The 22,250-nt window shown below is 52.0% G+C and overlaps 1 protein-coding gene across 1 annotated transcript in view; it reads left to right on the plus strand.

Moving 5' to 3' along the window:
- CMPK2 (cytidine/uridine monophosphate kinase 2) overlaps nucleotides 1–22,250 on the plus strand; it is a 53,591-nt gene that overhangs the window by 31,213 nt on the left and 128 nt on the right. The window lies entirely within an intron of this gene.

The following is a 22,250-nucleotide window of genomic DNA, read 5'->3' on the forward strand; positions in this document are numbered from 1 at the left end:
AGGCAAGACTTGGTCACTCTGTGGTCCATCTGCACAGGCATGAGTCAGGGGTTAAGCTCCCACTAGTCTGGGTGGTCTGGGCTCGCCTGAGCGCTGTGTCCAGGCAATCCTTACTGGTTGAGGGGTGATTTCTGTTTCCATCATGGATGTTATGCCCACTGGGTCTTTTTTGCCTGAGTTGAGATAAGTTGGAAAGAAGAGCTTAGGTAAAATATGGGACAAAAGCCAGAGGGTACGAGCACGTGAGCCGTAGAGATCAGGTCTTGGGGTCCAGCTGGGGACAGCTGGTGTCCTCGATCCGGGGTCTTTTGGTCGACATGTTCAGAGCTGACTCCCTAGTCTTTTGTGAGGCTGGGGCAGGGCAGCTCCCTAATTGCTGCTTCTATAAATTTCTACCACCCAGCGTGCTTCTAGTGTCCGACCCCGCCTCTCTGCTACCAGTGTCCATGGGGCTTCCTGTCCACCCAGGCTTGCCTGGCCCTAGTCGTGCCCTCGTGGGTCCAGCATTTCTGGGGCTCTGGTGTCTCTGGTCTGCTGAGTCAGGGCCGCCACGGCGGGTGGTCCCCAGCGCTGCACTCCCCTGACCACTCTTCCCTGTGTCTTCCCTCCCATCCTCCTTGCCCTTTGAGTCTTTACTTTTTACTTTTATCTCTTTATTGCCACTTTCAGGGGATTTTAGGAGGGAAAGATATTGAATCTGCTTGTGTAAACAAAAATCCTGAGCTCTCTCGATAAAAGCTAAGTTGACGAATTCGGGCTGAACACAAGGGAGTAGCTGAAATCAAAGCTGAATTTGGTGTAGGAAAGATGACTGTAGAGGAGAGGAACGGTGGCCCAGTGAAAAGCATCCTGCATTATGATTGCCCTACGAGCATTTCTGAATTCTAATCCACGAGGAAGAACGAGAAACAGGGAACTGGAAACAATTCCATGCAGAAACAGTTGGCTCACACGCAAAGGACGTTGGTAAGTTCTACGGAAGGAGACACCTTTAAGAAGGAACCACAATGGCTCATACCCACCTCGCTGCACGCCTCCCACTCTCCAAAGGCACCTGTTTCCTGGGGCTCATCTCTTCTCAACTCTTGACTTGAAGGTGGACCGTGTCCACCCGAGGGATTGGCACATTTGACAAATGAGCGTGCCCCCCCCCCAGCCAGCTGTTAACCAGTTACCCACACATCACCACATGTGGTGTGTGCAGACACACACCCCCTCGCTACAGGTAGTGGGTTAATGTTGGTGTGCATGGTCTTCCTTGACGGTGGTCCTTCAACCAGTGAGGGCTTTCTGTGGCGTCAGACCCTTGCCCTTGCGCCTCTGGGCGTGTGCCTTCCTCTGGCTGTGCCCTCCCGGCCCTGCCCTGCCCTGATGCGGCGGATTTCTCTGTGTGCTTAGGATCTTCTCCTCTGGGGAGCTTCCCTGTCTCCTTCAGGCAGGGTTTGGGGTCTCTCCTCTATGCCCCCAAGACAGGCTTTGCTGCTCTGTCTCTGCTCCCCTGCACTCTTCTTGGAGCTGTGGCTTTCCCAGGATCCTGAGCGCCCTACCTCCCCTGTCCCCAGCAGCTGGCCCAAGCCTGCTTCTCAGAAGTGCTAGGTCTGTTGAAGGAGTGGACGAACACACAATCATTTCAATGGTCTCCTGCAGTAACAAAGAGGCGTAGCCTGGCCACACTCTCAGTGGGGAGCACCGGGCATCTGGCCCGCTCTTCTCCTGGGCGATGCCCACCTTGGGTCCCCACCTCTGGTGGCCGTCCTGATGCCAGCTGCTCCTCTTTGGTCCTGAGCATTCTGCACGGGTGTCCTGGCCCATGACCGTCCGTCCCGTGCCCTGTATTTGTGCCTCCTGCAGGCTGAGCCCCACGAGGGGATAAAAAGATGAAAAGGTAGAAGAGGATGTACGAAGAGGGAAGAGTCAGGGAAACTTTCCACAGAGAAGTTAGGACACACTCACAGAGAAAGAACACCCCTTGTTTTTTGTACAAGGAGGTGGGAAGGAGTAGAAAGACAGTCCAGGAAGTGGATACAGTGTGGGTGGTCATGAGGGCCTGTGGGTGGAGGTAAGTGAGTTCAAGTAGTTCCACACCACATGTTTTCCTCTTTCCTGCATTCACCCCCACAGGGAGAAGCAATCATGCACGTGCTTTTTGCTGCCGGGTCCAGGGGCACCCCCATACTTGCTCTGCATCGGGAGCTGGGAACCGGCCCTTTGGCAGTAGTGGAAGGCTGTGCCTGATCCAGGTGGGAGGACGGGAAGGCTTGGGGTCTGTGGGTGGGTCCCGGACACCCAGTGTGAGCTGTCGTGGCTGGACCAGGCCAGCACAGGGCCACTGGCAAGCCTCCTCTTCCTGCTCTCCAGCGGGTAGAACCCCGCCCAGAAATGCCAGGTGAGGGAGGAGGCTCAGAGTGACTCGGAGAGCAGGAGGACCCATGGAAAATGATGTGACCAGCGGCCTCCCTGGTCCTCTGCCCTCAACTCCCAGACTTGGGGAAATCACCCCTAAACGGCCGTGGTGACAGGACCACTCGCGGGAGGCCCTCTGGGCTCCAAGCATCTGAGAAAATGAAGGTACATGAAGCTGTTACCCAGACAGACTGCATGAAAATCTCATTAATTCAGAACACAAGGGACCAGACAAAATGGATTTTGAATTAATTAGGTTTGCAGCATGCGAAAGTATCGCTGAAGAACGTAGGGCATTGCGTTGCTGAGAAATCCCCGTTCATGACGTCCCCCCATGCGGCGTCTCAGGTAAATGGAGAGTGACAAGGAGGTTTCCCGCACGTGGGGACAAATGACAGGCGGCCAGAGGCCTGGTGGTCCGCCCTCTTGTTACGTTAACTGATCTCGCCGGCCACCGCGCCTCCCAGCCGCATCCGGGCGGTTCTCAGGTCCCGCTCTTAAGTCAGTTTCTTTCTTTTCCCTTTGAATCCTGACCAGTCTAACCGGTTGTTCACTAGATATGGCGGGCCGTGTTTTTGGTTCTTCAAGATTCAGGATTCTTCTTTTTTTCCATTTCAAGATCTTCTATCCTTTCTGTACACGGGGCTTGTGTTCATCAGAGGGGGTGTGGTTTCCTCCTTTTTGTTTTGTTTTGTTTTGTTTTGTTTTGTTTTTTGTTTTTGGGGATCTTCTACTTCCCATCCCATATTCATCTCCTGCAGGGGGAGTCACAGGTCCCCGCGACAGGGCTGCCTCCCCCCGGCTCCCAGCCACGGCCCCACCCTCTCCCTGGCACCTGACACGTGCGTGGGGAAGTCTATGAGCAGTTACCACGTCTGTGCTCAGTAACCTTTCCTTTTCCTGTTGGAGTCAGCTGGACCTGGGCTTCGAGAAGATGAGGTGGTAATGGAAGAGTGGCCCGGCCTGGCCCGGCCAGGGCCACCCAGAGAGCGTGGCGGGTGTGATGAGGAACACGAGAGGGAGCCCAAGGTGGAGCCTTCCCGCCTCCAGCTGGGCTTCCTGTCCCCCACCTCAAGCTCCCTTTCCTGCCACCGTCCATGCCCTTCAGGCCCCAGGGAGGGCATCCCTGCCCTCCGGCCTGCGGCCACCTCCCCCACCAGGCTGCGCTGCCCCTGCGGGGAAGAGCTCCAGTGAGCAGCAGGGTGGGCCTCGGGCACCCAAGCTGCCGTCACCAGGACGGAGGCCCCAGAGGCAGGGCAGCCCACCCTCTGGGCACACCCGCCCCGGGACCTCCTCCGCTGGCCCGCCAGCTCTCCACGTGGGCCTCACTCCCCTTGGGGCTTGTGGGTTTCCCTTTTTCGGACTGTCTTTCTAGAATTAGAAGGAAGGAAGCAGAGGACGACTAAGTCAAAACCAAAGGAGGCTGGGCTCCCTTCTCCTTCTCCTTCTTCGTTTTTAATTAATGACTGGATTGGGGACATTTCAATAAGCATGTGGGGTAAGGACGTTGCTTTGGAGAGAGCGTGAGGGGAGCTATGACGAAAGAGCTGGAGCAGAGCCCTCACGATGGTCAAGCTGGGGTCCCCCGTTCAGCCGGAGTGGGCGGGACGGGAGCTTCGGCTGGACGGGAAGGAGGGCTCCCGAGTTCCCCTGAGCCCGGAGAGAAGGAAAAACCACTGCACAGAGAAAATTTGTGTCCGGGCTCATCTTTCTTTATCAGATTTTAAACTCCAAGCTGATGGATCATTTTATCAATTTCCCCTGCACGCTCTTCCTAACACTTAACTCAAAATTAGATTTGTGATCGATTGTTTCCTTGCCATGGCTGAGTAGCTCCCCGCAGGCCGCCTCTTCTGCCGCAGAACGGCTTCTCACTGTCCCTTCCAGGGTAGAGACGGATGGGTTTTCCTCGAGATCCTCACCTGGTCCTGCGTGGCGCCTGGACTCAGAAAGGCGGAAGCAACCAGCATTTTAGCTTGAAGGAAGCGGGACTTTTGTGGTTGTCGTCAAAGAATATTGTATATTTATTTATTTATTATTAAAAAAAAAGATTATTTATTTATTTGACAGAGAGAGAGAGACAGTGAGAGAGGGAGCACAAGCAGGGGGAGTGGGACAGGGAGAAGTGGGCTTTCCGCTGAGCAAGGAGCCTGATGTGGGTCTCGATCCCAGGACGCTGAGATCAAGACCTGAACCGAAGGCAGACGCTTAATGACTGAGGCCCCCAGGCGCCCAAGAATATTGCATATTTAAAAGTAAATTCCTCATGCTTTTCCACAGCCTAGACATAATGTGCTCTGCAAGTAGACGAAGAAATCTGTTAAGGTTTCTAACAGATCCTGATTGAATGTGCACTGTTGGAGGCCCCCGTGGCCTCCCGGAGACGGTGGGACAGGGACTGCAGCTGAATCGTGTCATCAGGCACCCATGTCTGCACTCGTGCCTCAGTTTCCCTCAGAGGTGCATAGTTCTATGGGGATGCGGATGGACAGTCCTGTACTGGATGGTCCGAGGCCTCCTTCGAGCAGTAACACGACGTGAACACTGGTTCGGGTTTAGTCTGAGAACCAGCCAGGCCTACGTTTTTCTGAACCCGTGAATGACAGGTGGACCCGGGCGCTCTTTCCTGGCAAGGAAGCATCATGTTCTCTTCTTCCTCCTCCTCCTCCTCCTCACAAGTGTTCCTGGACTTTTCCGCAACATCGGTCTGTGCCTGCAACCACAGCTCCCCAGTGTGTCCCACCTATTGCTAAAGCAAGCGGCTCCGGCTGCTAGAGAGTGTCAGAGGAGCTAGTGGACGGAATGAGGTGGAAGGTGCGAAGAAAGAGCCTCCCAGGGAGGGTCCCCTGCCCGCCCCACGCGGTCCGTATCTGTCCACGGAGCTGTGTGAAGGAGGGCTCTGCTGCCTCAGGGTCCAGCACCCGTCAGAGGAAGCCCAGTGTTTGCGCCCCGCAAGCCATCCAGCTGCTGGAATCCAGGCAAGCGAAAGCGCGGCCACTTCCCCAACCCAAGCGCTTCTGTGTCCAGACTCATAGAGTTCCTAGTAATGACGGTCACTGGCTCTAACTCTGACTGCAACGGGGACCTGAGCAACCCTCTAGACCACCTTCCCTTATCCCAGCCCCCAGACCCACCAAAACTCCTCCCTCTTTTCCCCATTACTACACAAAACTCCCCTTTGCACCCAGTGGTGTTGCACTGTCTACACTGACAGCATGGTGGGGGTGGAGGGTGGGGGTGGGCTATGCCTACGGAGAATTCTAGTGTACAGAGTCAAAAAACGGAGAGTCCTCTGAGTTCCCTGAATGGGAAAAAATTGTTTTCTGAACCATCAGAAAGCCTGGGAGGACAAGTTTACTTACGGAGCAACAGGACTACTCGTGATCGGGAGTCTACCAAGAAGTCCTGGGTACTGGGTTGATATATAGCTGAGAACTCCACCCCTGGGAGCGAACCGGATTAAGGGGCATTTGGAGAATAGCTAAGTCTGGTCCTGGAAGCTTTCAGACAAGATCAACGACATCACAAGTCACCAGATACTACAGGAGGGGGCTCCGTATGCGTTCACAGTGATCCCTGTAAAACCACAGCACAGATACGGCGATCTTCTTACGGAGCTGATAATTCATCCAAACACACAGAGACTGTAAAGGGTGTCAGTTGTCAACACAATTTTAACCCCGTTCAGACAGATTATGAAGCCGTGGCTTGTGTCACACAGTCACGTGCTGGGAACATGCCCAGTCATCCCGATCCCTTTCCCGGTCCAGGTCATCTCTTCCAAGGGCCCTGCAGGCCGTCTCCAGGAAGAACAAAACTCAGATATTTCAGCTCTTCTCACAACACAATGATTGATTCCTCTTCTTTTTCTCTTAACATCGGATCTCATCTTGAATCTTATTTCCGGATATTCCCAGCTTTGGGTTTGAGCTTTATCCCTTCCTCCAACTCTTTTTCCTGAGGACACATTTCCCTTCCCTGATCTGATGCTCTACAGTCTCCCTGCATGAAAGCTCTGGGTTTACCCTGAGGCCTCTGGCTCCTCCTGACCCAGCTCTGGGTGCTGGGACTTGCCTGTCACAGGACATCCTGACCTCCAGCCCCTCCTGCACTAACTCCAGTGGAGGATCCTGTGGTCTCAGGAGACAGGTGGGTGCAAGGTGGGATTCTTTCAAGAGGTACCTAGAGGACAGGCCCAGAGTAGCCAGAGCCAAGCTGGGAGGCACCGGGGCCAGGCACCTCTCATGGAGTGAGATGAGAGGAGGTTGGACACATAAGTGCATTCCCAGGTGGTGATCAGAAGCCCTTTGGAAATAGAAATGGAGATGGAAAAGAGCCTGAGACATCTGGGCTTGTGGTTTCTGTCTTTATCTGTTGCCTGACCCCTGTAGTCAGAGGCTGTGTGATGACCTTGCCCTGCCCTTGTGGGCTTACTGCCCCAGCATACCTTGTGATGTTATGAATGGCTCATGCCAAATCTGACCTCTTAGGTGCTGACTTCCAGCTTTTGTAATTTGCCTAGTAGAAGCAGAGAAGTGCAGCTATTTCAGAAGATGCCAATAAAGTTGCTCTTGGATTGAAAGAACCACCAGCCCTCTTGATTTACATCAGTGCACGAAGCTGTTCATCAAACGTGCTTGGAGGTTCTCCTCTTGAAATTCCGAGCTGTAAATGAGACAGGCATATTTGCCTAGGGAGTACCTGCTTCTGTACACCCGTTCTGATAATTGGTATAGTAAAATCAATATGGTGGCGACTAATGGCCTGCCAAGAGGGAGGCACGATACGGCCTTTCGTGTTCACCTTGGCGTATGCTGGATCAGAGGACCTTAGATGGGTAGGTAGAGCTAGTCTGAAACCAGTTTGTAAGTGGCTGATAGACCGTTATTTTAAGAACAGTACAAGGTTTTCATTGCTTTATATTCACAGGAACTTTGTAATTTCAGGGAATATGGTATCTGTGTAGTTGTAATTGTGGCACATGGGAAGCTGAGTAAAAATCGAGCTTTTTGATCTTATCTTCAGATGATTAGGAATAGGATCATTCTCGAGTCTCGTTTTATGTTGAAACGACATAAATATCATAATATTTACTAACAAGTGTGTGTCAACAATGGAATTTTATACGCAGCTCTGAGTAAATACATTCATCGCTAGACAGGTCACTCCCCTGCCCTCCTTTTTGACCTCATGTTATCTATTGCACATTTTTATAAACTGGAGCATCCATGCCTGGGCCTCAAAGGGACTGTAAACCACATGAAATTATATATAAATTTTGGCAAGAATGTCTGTATGCTGTTTTTTTTATCCTGGGGGAAAGATTGGAGTGTTTTATCAGTTCCTCAAAGGAGTCTATCGCCCCTATTGCTTAAACTCCATTGTATCCAGAACGAAGCCCAAAGGTCTTAGTGACTTATGTGAGACTTACACACACACATAGACACACACACACACACACACACACACCCCTTGCTTTAAATCTGCTCATTTCTGATCTCCACGTCTATCCTCTGGCACCTTCGTCTACAGCCTTGTCAAAATTCTCTCTGTTCCCCAAAGAGGTTATTATTTTCATGGAAGGCGCGCTTCATGTCCTTTAACAAACGCTGCCCCTGGCCAGATTGGATGTCTCCTCTGCTGACGCGCCGTCCTCTGCTTCAGTCCACCTGGCGTCCCTGAAAGGACCTACTTGTGAGGATCTGGGCAGAGTCTGAGCCTGTCACGGGCCACACCAGCCTCCACCATGGTGCCCGCGGACTACGGCTCATCATCAGTACTCGTGGGAGAGAGACACGAGCTAACGGGACAGCCGTAGTCATCATCCTTTCAGCACTGATACTGGAAAATATCTCTCATTATCCTGCCTCAGACTGAACTACACAAGAGCGAGGTCCACCAGCCCACATCTTCGAAGGGGAGGGAGGACAATGGGAGCACCACCTTGCTTTCGTGCGTCTGAGCCCGCTCTCTTTCCAGTCCCTCTGCACTGCTAATGTTACATTTCAAGAACATTCTTTGAATAATTGCTTAAAAAATTGATGTGCATGATTTTCCATGATTTTGAACACCCTCAATTTGATTTCTATTTGTCACTTGTTCAGAATGGTTCTGCTGATCAGTTGCACGCAAAAAGCACCATCACGTCTTTTTCTGGCAACAAGGTTTCATTAACCCCTTGCTCTCTGGCACGGCTCCGTCCTGATGGAGCTGTTTGTTTCGGGACTGTGCTGATTTGCTTCAGCATCCACAGAACACTCTAGTGTGTTTATCTGGCAGAAGCAGTCAGCATGTCTCCTGCATGTTCTCTTGACCCGGGCTTGACAAGCATTCTCTGGGGAATGGGTTTTGGAAAGGGAAAAAAAAAAAAAAAAAAGGTTTAACGGTGAGAACTGTTCTGCAAAGGTGGGTGTATAAAGTCCAGGTGAGGCCAGAGGTGCGAGACAAAGCTGCGTGTGAAAGAACCGGACTATGGTGAACAATTGTATGTTTCTCTGTGTGTGTGTGCACACGCATGTGCAGGAGTGTGGGTGTGCACTCTGGGGCACGCTCACTTTGGCTGATCTCTTGTTGCACACATGCTGCACACGGCTGTTGTGAGCCGTAAGGGAGGTCAACGTAAAGCGGTCACACCCTGTTGGCCTTGTGTTGGTGTTCCGTAACTGACAGCTGATACGCTGAAGCTTCTCATTCTTCTAATGAGGGCAGCTGACAGTTCAAAACAGCCCCATCCTAAGGAGGGTGTTTGTGACTCTTCCTTCTGGGGCCTGGTGCTCTTCAAAGGGCATTTCCTGCCTGCAAAAGCGTAGAAGCCCACGGAACCCAGCCAGTGCTGGCCCCCTGACCCCTGTCCTCACATTCTGACCCACAGTTCCTGCTCTGGGTCCTGATTTACAGAACCTTTGGTTCTGCATCCCAGCTCTTGGGGGGCTTCTGCGGTGTGCTGTGTTGATAACTCCTCTTGGACATACTTCCTGAGCTCCGTCTATGGCCCTCACTGCTTTTCTTTGATTTTTATCTCCAATCTTCTTGGTCTGGTCATAAGTTGCACTGCTATTGACAAACTGAAGCAATTACCTCAGAGTTTTCTGGCCTGGATCCTTAATAATTCATGCAAAATTCTCAGTCTGTTACTGAGGATAATGCTTTTGCCATGTGGAAACGAGGTAGGAGTGCATTCTTTAAAAATATGAGCTCCAAAGAGCCAATCCCAAACCTTTGACTTCTCGCAAGATTTGTGACAGCAGAGGACCCCATTTAGAACACTGGCTATGCTCCCCACCTCCCCTATCTGTTGGCATTCTCTGGTTGAATGAAATCCCCAGGTGGACCGTACTTCTTCTTCCTTACCATCCCTCAAGTCAGACAGTGACAGCACAAATCGCGTGTGAGCAGAGATTGGACGGATCCTCATTCCATGTCATTTAGAAACAGAGATAGTCTGAAAGGCTCACTGATTTAATTACAGGATGTAAAAGTAGGTGTTTCACGGCATCCAACTGAGAGCCGATGGGGAACTCCAATGGAGAGCCTTGTTTTCATCTCTGAAATCTTGCTGACAAACCTCAGGGGACATTTTGATAGGACAGTCGTCAACAGACACTGTTCCTTAACTGTCAGGGTAAATTACCAGGTAATTTTTAGTGGAAACTTGTGTCAACATAATATGATCTCTTCTCCATAGTTCCTTCTTCTTCCTTTTTTTTTTTTTTTAAGTACCTTTTAAGGCTGTCTGTCTGCTAGTAGGACAGTGATGGGAACAGAAAAGTTCCCTTGCAAAGGTATTTTCTGAGGACACAATCTTCTCCTATGGAGGGAGTGGCATTTCTCAACACATTGGTGATGGGGCTCACGCAGCCCAAATCTGTAGTTCCCCTGTGTGGGGAGTGACGGTCAAGCCACAGGGGAAGTGTGCCCTGGGCTTCCAAAGATGTCACCAGTCATGCTCATGGCCAACCACTGCCCAGTGCAGTAGCTAAACTTTCAGAAGGTCTGACTCAGGATGGAAACCACTGGTGATTTTATTCCTTGTCTTTTATTTTGGTCCCTACCTGGGAGGTTCTTCCTGATGGGCTGGTTGTTGATTTCAGATGTCTAGGAAACAAAAGGACAAAACTTCATTCCACCCTGGAGACCATGGCACCCCGCCTCCATCCACACCACTCCCGGCTCCCCCACCTCAGCCTCGTGCAGTGCTCTGGGACCACACATGTGGGCCCCCCTGTGGCTGCTAGCCAGCGCTCTCCAACATGATGACCTTGGTCTGCCACCTCGGCAGCCACTTGACACAGTTCATGCCAGCTGGAGGACAGAGGACGTGGACAACCTATGGACCAATGACTCCATGGGCAAGACTTGTCACCGACGAAGGGCCACCCATATCACCAAATGAGAAGCCCTGGAACTGTGACAGTCACAAAGACAGTGGTCCTCATCTTATCCTGCTCTGCTTTGCAAGACTTCAAGTAGAGCTAACCAATCACTTTGCTTCTGCCAAGCGCCTGCCTTCTGCCATCCCCTCAAACCTGAGCACGTGACCTTTCCTCTGTCCTTGAGTGCCATGGCTGCCTCCCAGGTCAGGTTGATCAAGTCCCCCATCACCTGCTCGAATCTTCTTGACCCTACCACGCTACCATGATGCAACTGATGTCTCATTCGTGTTGTCACTTGGGGTCCTCCACTCCCCTCTGCCCTGGAGGGGTGGTATCACAGCAGATACATCTGAAGTGTTCTCTGGATGCGTGGCTCTCCTTTTTGATGAGTCCCATTGTTCTGCTCATTCTTCAAGATGAGGCTGGATTCTTCCATCATTCAGAAGCTCGCCTTTCCCCTCAACCCACAGTGCTTACCAACAGCAACAACCACCATTACCAGTTCTTGCTCCTTCTAATAATGTGATGTAGACATTATTATTATTCCAAGTGATTTACTTATTCATTTACTTGAGAGCGAGAGCGAGAGAGAGAGAAAGAGGCAGAGAGAGAGAAGGAGAGAGAATTTCAAGTAGACTCCATGCCCAGTTGGGAGCCTGACGTGGGGCTTGATATCATGACCCTGAGACCAAGACCTGAGATGAAATCAAGAGTTGGATGCTTAACCAACTAAGCCACCCAGGCACCCTGACATATATATTATTGTTCCCATTTTGTGGCTAAGAAAGTTGAGGCTGCCTAAATTGGCAATTCAGTAGTAATGAACAATGATAAGTGTTAATCAGGTGCCTACCATGCATCATTCACTGAACTAAGCTCTTCATGTACACTACTTCATTTAATTCTTAAAACACCCCATGCAATAGACATAGTTTTAGGCTGTTTTGCCAAAGAAAGTACAGTCAAGAGAGAAGAAATGACCAAATGATGGGCAGCAGAGCCAGGATCCGAACCTTCATGAGTATAGTTTAGCTGCACATCTAGCTCCATGGTCTAGTTTTTAAGCATTATGCCAAAATTGCTTAGTAACTGGTAGCTGTGGTCATTTTTTAAAAAAGCATTCCAGGTATCTGGAAAGACTCCACCTGCTTCCCAATCAGGCCCAAGTCTTGTTCTCATTGGCAGGAACATGTGTGTAGAGATGTATCATAGGAAGCAGAGGCAAACTGACAGCATGAGTAGGAACCTTGTAATGTGTGTTTTGTACAGGTAGATCCAGGTCCAAAGTGGACCGGACCATAGTGAAAATAGAGATAAATAAACCGATTTGTCTCATTTCATATTTGTGTAATTACCCGAGTTGATGTACAAATGTGTCGTTAAAAATACAGCTCTAGTCAATCATATTTTGCATCTTGCTTTCCTGGTTCAGCTTTTTCTGCCCCTAAGTAACTCTTAACATACTTCAGTGCTTTAGAAATAGCCTTATCCCAGCTAATGACATGAAAATAAGGAGGAATGTATACTCAATTGTACATAATAGGGTTGTAATTCCATGGAGAGATGCCTGAGTGCTTTGCTAATGTCATCAGAAATTCAACACGGGATTCCAGGCTCCAGCTAACGTGCGGGATGGTTTGATGGGTTTGCCTGGGAGGCTTTCTTGCAGGATGCTGCTGTCAGTGGGGCCCCTCCAGGGAGCACGGAGAGCAGAGAAGAGGAGGCGACGCTAGGTTCCACCGGTTCTTCCTAATGCTTTAGGATGCCCGTCCACAGTCCTGCCTGGAATGAGTGCGACGCCAGGGAGCTTCCTGGTGTCAAGTGCGTTCAGTGGAGACGGACATTCCCAAATCATAATGACACAGTATTATGTTCAGTACAGGTCATTTGCCAAGATTTTTCATAGTGATCAGGAATCTCGAGCTAGGCATTCACACTCCATGCCACACTCGTCTCCGACGAGTACTAGGTGATGACTTCATGCGAGACTCTGTGCTCAGCCGCAGTGGACCTGTGAGCGTCCCCTGTAGGGCTAAGAGGACCACAAGGGGAGCTCCCTGGGAGTGCCCTGGGGAGGCAGGGGCCGCGTTGCAGAGGATGGAACCAGGACCATTGTCTAGAGGAGCCAGGACATCAGCTGAAGCTGCCCGTGAAGTCCAGTCGGAGCTGAAGCAGGACCAGGCTGAGGACGGCGAATGAGACCTACGCCCCACCTGGGAGCACGTGGGTGTAAGGAGCCACACGCAGGCCAGGCAGTGAGGAAAAAGCAACACTCGAGGACAGTCATGGTTTAAATCTTATAACTTGCAATGTATCTTTCTATGCATGATTTCATGTAATTCTCACAAAACACCATAAATTCTGGGAGCCCCTTAGGTTACATGACCCACACCGACATTTCTTAGCCTGGGATCCAAAAATCCCTTGAAACTCTAAGTGGGAGGCTGGTACACGTGAGATCGGGTCAAGTCGCTTCATCCCTGGCTCAGGTCCCGCATCCTCAAAATTAGAATGCAAATATTACTTTTCTCAAGGTGTTGTTCACATGACTAAGTGAGTTAGTAAGATGCTGTAGACGTTGGCTCTCACAGGGTCCATTTTTTCTGGAGATACAGTCTCCTGCTTTCATCAGATTTTTGAGGTAGTGTAAACACCTTTCGCCTCAAAACAAACCACACTTGATCTAGAGGAGGAGAATGACATGTGATTAGCCGAGTGTCCGCACCCCCTGAGGTAGCATGAGCTGCAGGGGTTCCCGCACGGTGGTGTGTGATGGGGTCATAGGCCGGGCAAGGGCTGCTCCTCCTTCGCTTAGGGAAGAGTGAGGGCGACCTCCACAGGGGGTGTGCACGTGTCTGACCCAGACCGAGGTCTCTCTGGACCGTGTGGCACTCAGTTCTTGGTGCCATGGGCCCAGAGGCGGGGTCCCATTGCTACCCTCACTTTACAAAGCAGGAGCGGAGTTTGGAAATTCCCCTACGGCAGCAGAGCCCTTCTGGTTCTTGGGGAGAGGCTGCTAGCTTTCAAGGGGAGGCAGTGTTCAAGTGGGGCCTTGAGGCGTCCTTAGGATCTAGGAGAATAGGGTGACGGGGTCGGGGCCACACCCCTGGGGGGCGCTCAGGTGTGGAGCCCAGACGGGCCGTAGATTGCCGCAGAGAGCTGGCTGGAACTTGGGTTGGTTGAGGTGCAAAGAGGGTATCGTGTGGGCAGGTCCTGTTTCCCTTTGCCTCACCTCCTTATCTCCTGAAAACAGAACCCTTTCCCTTAGGTCTTCAAGATTTTTTTTTTTTTTTTTAATTTGCCTCCACACCCAGTGTAGAGCCCAATAAGGGACTTGAACTCTCGACCATTAGATCAAGACCTGAGCTGAGATTAAGAGTCAGATGCTTCACCGATTGAGCCACCCAGGCTCCCCAGGTCTTTAAACTTCTGCTGGAGAAGGAGCTGAGGGTTTTGTGGGGTGGGGACAGAGGGAACAAGGGGACACCAGTAAGTGTGGCGTGGCCTGCTGGTCCTTGAGTTCTCTCCTGGAAGGTCAGTCTGGACAAGGTCCCAGTTGCAGAGTCCCTGTCTGTGGCCCCCTGAGTTCTCATGGAGGGCCGGTGTGTCGCTGCGGAAGAGAGCACCCTCTGGGATGGGATGTCCGCATGGGCTGGGCGAGCGCCAACTAACGGAGACCCCCATGGAGGCCCCATGCTGTGGGCCCTCCCTCCCGCCTCTCTGGTGGCCTGGGGACTCAACTTTCTCACCGAATTCACTTTTCTGCTGCAGATGAACTTTTCAGCCCGACTGAACCCTACAACAAGCATGAGCAGGTGCCTCATGTTTTTGCCTTTGCCGCGTTCTGTCTGGGGTCTTCTTCATGGTCACCATCACTCTCACCCCGATGGCCTCAACCAATGGTTGTGTCAGCTTTTCCCTAAAAGGGGTGATATCCAGAGGAAACATGTTGAACCCAACTGCCTTAAATCTCTTTTCAAGAGGTGTATTTTTCCTCTTGTGGTTCATGCCACCATTTCAGTTGGTTCTTTATGACCTTTCAGAGTTCAGCCTGTGAACCCTCCTGCGGACGAGAGACGCCTCTTCTATTTATCTCTCGCCAGGTCATGTTTTCACGATCTTCCAGGAGGAAAGATCTTTTTCTGCTTTCTCTGCTACTCTCCATTTTTCCGGGGTGGGAGAGAACTCCCTGGGGCAGAGACTTGGGGAGGCGGAAGGGCACGCAGCCTTGGGGGGCATTACCAGGGGCAGAAGGAGCCCAGTCTGCAGCGGGGGGCTCTGTGCCTTGCCGCTCTGCCTGTGCGACTCTGTCTGTGATTCAAGTTCTCCAGCCTAGTGGGTAAACTTAGAAACAGCTCTGTGGCGCTGACTCCAAGCCAGGATGGAAGGAGCTGCTGTACGGACGAGCTTCGCCCACATCTGGCCAGGCACCACCGGACTGTTCTCTCTCTCTGCTTCTCCCTGGGGCTCAGCAGTACCTTCTCCTCCTCCTTACTGTCCTTCTCTCCGTAGTGTCTCTTTCTGTGTATTTGAGGAAGAATGACAGCGCATCCGTCATTTCATCCAAATACAAAAACAGCACATCAGTTCTGATGTTGGATATGGTGATTTTGCACCTTTGTTGTATACCTTCCAACTGGCGGGTGGATTACCTTCCCTTTGTTTGTTAACGGAACTATCCACTCGGCAGATGCATTACGCCTGCCTCCAGCTTCTAGTTTTATCTGGCAACCTCTTTTGAGTCAGTCTGAGGACGGTCCCTTCCCAGCGTGGTGCTGAGACCCAGGAACCTGAGCAGGTCCCACAGCAGGCGCTGGCCCGGGGATTCGGGCTCCTCATCCAGTGTTCCTCTGTCTCTAGCAGGTTTAAAGACAACCGTTAGTGACGGAGATCATATTGGTCAGGAAACCAGGAGAAACTCAGTGCCCCATAAAAGGTCTGTGTGTCTCCTCCAGAGTGTTCTTTTCATTAGAAGGATTTACAATGGGATTTTCATTCTAAAAACCTGCCGGCTCCTGAATGACGTGTGTGAAATGCTTAACCACACGGGGATTCCTTCTGATATGGATACAAAAAAGTACCATAAAGCATTTTTTTTTTAATGGAGAGACACGAATTACACCCTCATGCTATGTGCCAAATTAAGTGCACAGGAAGCTACACTTTTATCAAAATGTTACCAAAGAGGGCCATGGTCAAGAATGACTCCCTGCCCACAGTTTGGAGAGGGGACGGGACTCACCTGGCTGCGTCATCACCAGGGAGGCTGATTCTAGGTGGTTTCTGAGCAGGACGTGCAAATGCCCAGGTACAGACAGAGTGCATGCCTGGGGCGAGTGTAGATATTCAGCTCCTTGCTGGTACGTACCTGCTGACAGATCAGGGCAGCCTCGCCTGAGGAACACGGAAAGGAACCCAGGAGCCATAAGGAGAAGAAAGCAAGTCAGAACTTGAGAGCTGGGTGAGGGCAGAACCGTGCCAGAGCCAGGAGCAAGGAAGACACGCGGCGGAAGAACATCAGGGCCCCGCTCTGGGCGGAGGCTGGCTCGCTGACGGGCCTTCTCTGCCCGGGCTACCGAGCGCTCGTTGTGGAATTTGACGGTAACTCACAGGTGCAGAGTCTGGGGCCATCTGGGCTTCTGCGTGGGTGAAGCAGATGACTTAGCTGACCCTTGGATTTGAAGAATCAGAAAAGACTCAGAGAACCTAGAACAAACCGCCCTTCCCCCTGCCGAGAGCCTCCTGAAGTCCCAGTAACAGCCGTCACCGAAGCCGCCCTCCAGCCCCCCAGCGACAGCCGTCACCGAAGCCGTCCTGTCGGGGCCTGGAGGTCCCCGGGAAGCCTTCCCTGCCGCCAGCCCCTGAAGCGATGCTGACGCTTCTCTCTGGGAGGGGTAGGGTTAGGCATTCGAGGAGCTCCACTTCGTGCTGGAATTACGGAGCGGTACGTGGAGAGAGACAGGGAGCTCTCAGGCTTGGGTTCCTGTTGGCTCCCAGACATGTAGGCCGTGGACTCCGACTCCCGGCCCGTGTCTCCTGCTCACCACTGTGTGTTTGGTACGTACTGTCACATGGCGATGATGAGCGCGGACCCTGACCCGGGGGGTGAGGAGCTCTGGTGCCTGCTCGGCTGCTGGCCACAGGACTCGGGTCAAGATCCTGTCCGCGCGGGAGAGAGCAGCTCCGCGGGGAAAGCGTACACGACGAGGCGAGGCAAGGAGAGAAAGCTGTCGCCGCAGAGGCGCGCCGGGCCAGGGCGCTGTGCTGGACGGGCGCTGTGTGTGTGCGCGCGCGCGCGCGCGTGTGTGTGTGTGTGTGTGCGCGCGTGCGTGCGTGTGTGTGTGCGCGCGTGCGTGCGTGTGTGTGTGTGTGTGCGCGTGCGTGTGTGTGTGCGTGCGCGTGCGTGTGTGTGTGTGCGCGCGCGTGCGTGTGTGTGTGTGCGCGCGCGTGTGTGTGTGTGCGCGCGCGTGCGTGTGTGTGTGTGTGCGCGCGCGTGCGTGTGTGTGTGCGCGCGTGCGTGTGTGTGTGCGCGCGCGCGCGTGCGTGTGTGTGTGTGCGCGCGCGCGTGCGTGTGTGTGTGTGTGTGTGTGCGCGCGCGCACGCGTGCACAGGCCAGGGCGGGGACTGAGCTCCTCGCCTGCCTGGTCTTCTTCAGGTGAGGGTGTAAGACGCGTGGTCCCGGAGGTTCCCTGAGTAAACCGAGCAGGTCAAGGCCCCAGAACGTCCGTGAGGCACAGGCCAGCTCTGTAGGCACTTTCCGGTGACCGCCCTTGGGCGGGACGGGGCTCAGGTTGCTCAGAACCTGCCTGGGCTTTCCCATCCCGGCCCGCGGAGGCCGGCCTCAAGCCACCCCTCCCTCGGGCGCGCTGTCTGGGACGGCCCCTGCCGGAGCCGGGGCCCACGGGGCTGCTGCTGGGCCCGGAGCCAGGCTCTCCACACGGCGGTGAGGACGCTGAGGCTGCGGCGCGCTCCCGCCTGGTGTCGCCCGGCTGGCACACGACGCAGGCAGGGTCCAGCCTCAGGGCGCGCCCTCCTCAGCCCGCCGCCGTGCTGGGACAGAGGGCTAGTGGACGGGTGGACAAGCGGACGGTCCTCTCCGGCCTCTGCGCCCTTCCTTCCGACATCCCTTCTCCATCAGCCCGGGACGGCTGCTCGGGATGGGCGGCTCCTCCCGAGCGAGCGGCGCCACAGCAAAGGAGCCCGGGCTTCCGTGCCCCGGCTCCGGAGCGGAGGACGCGGCGCTCGGACACACGCGTCGCGGACACACACACGCCACACCGCACACGCTCTGACACACTCACACACCACAGCACACGCACTCCACGCACACTCTCACATACCACACGTGCCATACCACACTCCCTTCACACCACGCCACGTCATACCCATCACCACACCACACACACAGACACCAGTCCCCACGCCATGCCGCATACACCACACACGCTCCATGCCGTAATCGCCACAGCGCACACACACACACACACACACACACGACAGCACAGTCACCACACAGCACGCGTGCCATACCGTACACCCCATACCAGATCACGCAAATGCCACACCCCACACTATATCACACCCATGACACACCACACACACACCACACAAATGCCACACCACACACACACTGTACTACACATGCATTATATCACACACATGCCTCACATACTACAAATGTCATACCACACACACACACTATAAATCCACTCCCACTCGCACATATACACTACATCACTCACATATACACATACCACACACGCAGGCTACACCACACATACTGTACACCCACACATTGTCACACACACACACACAGGCTACACCTCACACACATCATACCACACACACACACACACCCCCCACACCATGCACCCATACCACACACGCACAGGACACAAGAGGGGAGCTAGTAGGGATTGAGTGCCTTTTGTGGCCATGCCCTTGGGCCGTATCTTATCCCAATTGATTTTTGTAGCATCGTCGGGAGGCATTTATTCTAGTTTTGTAGAAGGAAACTGAAACGAAGAAAGTCGAAGTGACTTCCTCCAGCTACACAACCAGCGCCTGCTCTCATGTGGGAAGATGACGCCAGTCTGGCCAGCAGCCAAAGACAGACATCTGTTTCCACAGAGGGGAAGAGCGGGCTGCGGGGAGAATCCCCGTCAGGGCCGGGTCCTGGAGCAGCTGTTTCCAGGCGTTGTTGCCTCCTGGGGAGCGAGCTCCCTCGTGGCACCGCTTCTGATGGAAGCCGCCCTCGACGGAGGCCACCAGGCATTTGCAGCAGAAAAAACTAGCACCAGGAGCTGCTGTCATGAACGCTAACTCCACCCTTGGCTGCCCCTCTTATGAACTTCAGGGGAAGATGTGCTCCTTAGAGCCACTGTTGGTCACAGCACAGAGGAGACCGGGCCGTGTAGACTCAGTGGCTTGGACGTCTTCTTGTTCAGCTTTGGTGATGGGTATCTCTCTCTAGAGGAGGTGACAGCTCGGTGACCTTCCAACGTACGTCTTTCGGAGGAGCGAGGACACAGGATTTCTATTAGGATCCACCAGATGGTGGATGGGGATCGGGCCCAGGACACCCCGGCAGGAACCATACCAGTCAAGCGTGATGGAGGGGCGCTGGGCAGTGGCGTCCAGTAGCTGCGAAACCTACACGACCCTCAGTAGGTCCTGATAACTCAGGGCCTCCATTTCCTGTGTCTGACACGAGGGTGTTGTCTATCCCCAGGACTGTCCTGAGGATAAAACTGAAATTGTGCATAAAAAGCTCCTGATACGACATCAGTGGAGTTTCTGTTTCCTTGGCCTGGGACCCCTTCCTTCCCAGCGTCCGCTCTCAGCGTGCATGCCACTCTCTGCAATGGGCTTTCCAGGTCCCCGTGTCCAGTCCCGGCGCATGAGCAAGTCAGGGAGGCTTTTGGTTGCAGGTGCTGGAGGAGGCAGAGAAGAACGCGCTGAGGTCAGACGTGCCGCAGGAGGAGGCGGGCGTTCCTCAAGTTGCCAAACTGTGCAAAATTGGCCGGTGAACCAACTGTGGGGGACACGGAGCCAGGGACCCAGCCCTGGGCGTGGTTATCAGTGAGATAAGGAAGCCCAAGAACCTCATATAAAGAGTCATACGCTTGTACACATGATGAAGGCTGCATCGTACTACAGTAAATACGGTAGTATCTCGCTTGAACCTGAGATAGCCTGAGGTTTGCGGGAGGACTGGACACCTAGAGGTCAGCCCCTGAGCGGCGGGGAGTGGAGGAAGGGGGCAGCTGTGGAGGCTGAGAGCAAACTCTAACGGCAGATGTGACGGGTGTGGCCCGTGACACGCGTGGCCCTCTGTGGCACCGGGGTGGGGGGGGATGGAGGCGTGTGTGTGTTCCCAGGTTCCGATCAGCTGGGTGCAGTCGTTTGAACTCACCTAGTGTTGCAGCGAATGGAATCCTGCACCTGCACGCACAGCAGTTACCTGATTCTCAAACTGTTCCCTAATATAGGAAGCGCGCCGGCACAAATGCGTGTGTCAAAATGAGTGTCGAAGCAGAGCTGACTGCACCAATGTGCACCCGGGCCCTGGTGCTGTCACTCCTCCAGGCATCACACCGTCCCCCCCCAGGAGGAGCGGGAGGCCCCTGGGGCGAGGGGAGGCTCGATGGCGGTGCCACCTGCCCTCCCATGTTTTCAGTGCCGCGAGTGACACTCGTCTCTGGTCAAGAGCACTGACAGATAATTTGACCCTAGTTTTACTTTGCTGATGCTCCAAAGTAGATAAATACCTTAAAAGTATTTCTGCAAAAACCACAGATTGAGGTTAAAACTACTATTGCAAGCACAGGTGAGCTAAGAGAACGTCACAGACATGCCGAATGTTCTGTTCATGATGCGAGTTCATCCATCATAACCAGAAGAAGATGATGGCAGCTGGACAAAATCTGACAATAACAAACACTGATTTCAAAGTTATGAGAAATTATTATAAATATAGATTTACATCTGCTCTTGTTAACCATGAATCTCACCTTCTGTGTGCATAGAGTAAATACCTTGGGGTATTAACAAATGGAAGTGCAAATCCATCATAATTAGCAAGACATTGAAAATTAAGAATCCCAATAGGAACACGAGCATTTATACCTCTTTTGGCAAAATTATAAGTTTTGTGTTGTTTAATCATATACTTTGCAAAATGCCAATAAACTCAATGATAGTTCTGTAGAAGCCTCTTTTGCGTTTTCTTTCTCAGTAAAAGAGAGAGAGAGAGAGAAAGCCACACCTACTAACAAAATATATTTTTCATCCTACTTAGGTAAAATGTCCAAAAGCAACATACATGCCATTTTGTGGCATACACAAAATGGCACCCTTTGTCTTCACACCTTTTTGGAAGACGCCTATAAATACTATGGAAGATGGGAAGAAAGCAGTTTGTGAATAAGTTACTCAGTCTTGGAGGTTTGCTATACAACTGGGGACAAGTACAGATGTTTCTAGCATGTTCAATCGGTCGGTGTTTGCTGAACTCAGTTTCAATAACGGAGCATACGAAGAACGACTTCTTTGTGATCTACTAACGAAAGACGTACTAGAGCTCTATTCTGAGAGCAAATTATTCAGTTAGCAAAGCAATAATTAATGAAAAGATTATGTAAGGGTAACCAGTGTTACTTTGTCTAATTACTAACAACAACGCAAGAGAGGATTCTGGCACATATCATTCATTCACAACATATTCTCAGGAAGGCAGCCTTTTCGATGTGGCAATACTTTTTCTTTTCAAGATTTCTTGATTTATTTGAGAGAGACAGAGAGAGACAGAGAGAAAGGGAGCATGAGCGGGAAGGGCAGAGGGAGAGGGAGGGAGACTTTCAAGCGGACTCCACGCTGAGCACTGAGCCCGATGTGGGGCTCGATCCCACAACCCTGAGATCACGATCTGAGATGAAACCAAGAGTCAGACGCTTAACTGACTACACCGTCCAGGTGCCCTACGATGTTGTGATACTTTTTAAAGACATGGGAAGTAAATATGAAAATATTTTGTAGAACAGACATGTTTGTTGTTTATCACATTAAAAGGATTGCTTCAGACCATCACTGAATGGGGTCGGGACCAAACTTAGAAAATGCAACTAATGGTTCATTTCAGTTTGGATCTATGTACTTGGGTGAAGGAGATTTTTCAACTCTGACAATTTAATATAAAAAATAAGCTGAAACATGTAACTTTATTGTGTGGCCAAGTGTCAAACCAAGCAAAAAGAACAAACATTTAATCAGAGTTCTTTCCTTAGAATACAATAATTAAAATATTTCTTGTGACATATTTTTTTTATAAATACAAATTAATTTTAAACATTATTCCTTTCTCCTATCTCATCCTCCAAGGTGTTCATTTTTGTCTCTGGTTTTTCATGTACACATCTTCAGTAGTTGTGAGTCTATAATGAATGGATAGGATACATGAATGTGCATGGCTATTTT

Source organism: Martes martes, assembly GCF_963455335.1.
Source record: "Martes martes genome assembly, chromosome: 9".
Classification (NCBI taxonomy): Eukaryota; Metazoa; Chordata; class Mammalia; order Carnivora; family Mustelidae; genus Martes; species Martes martes.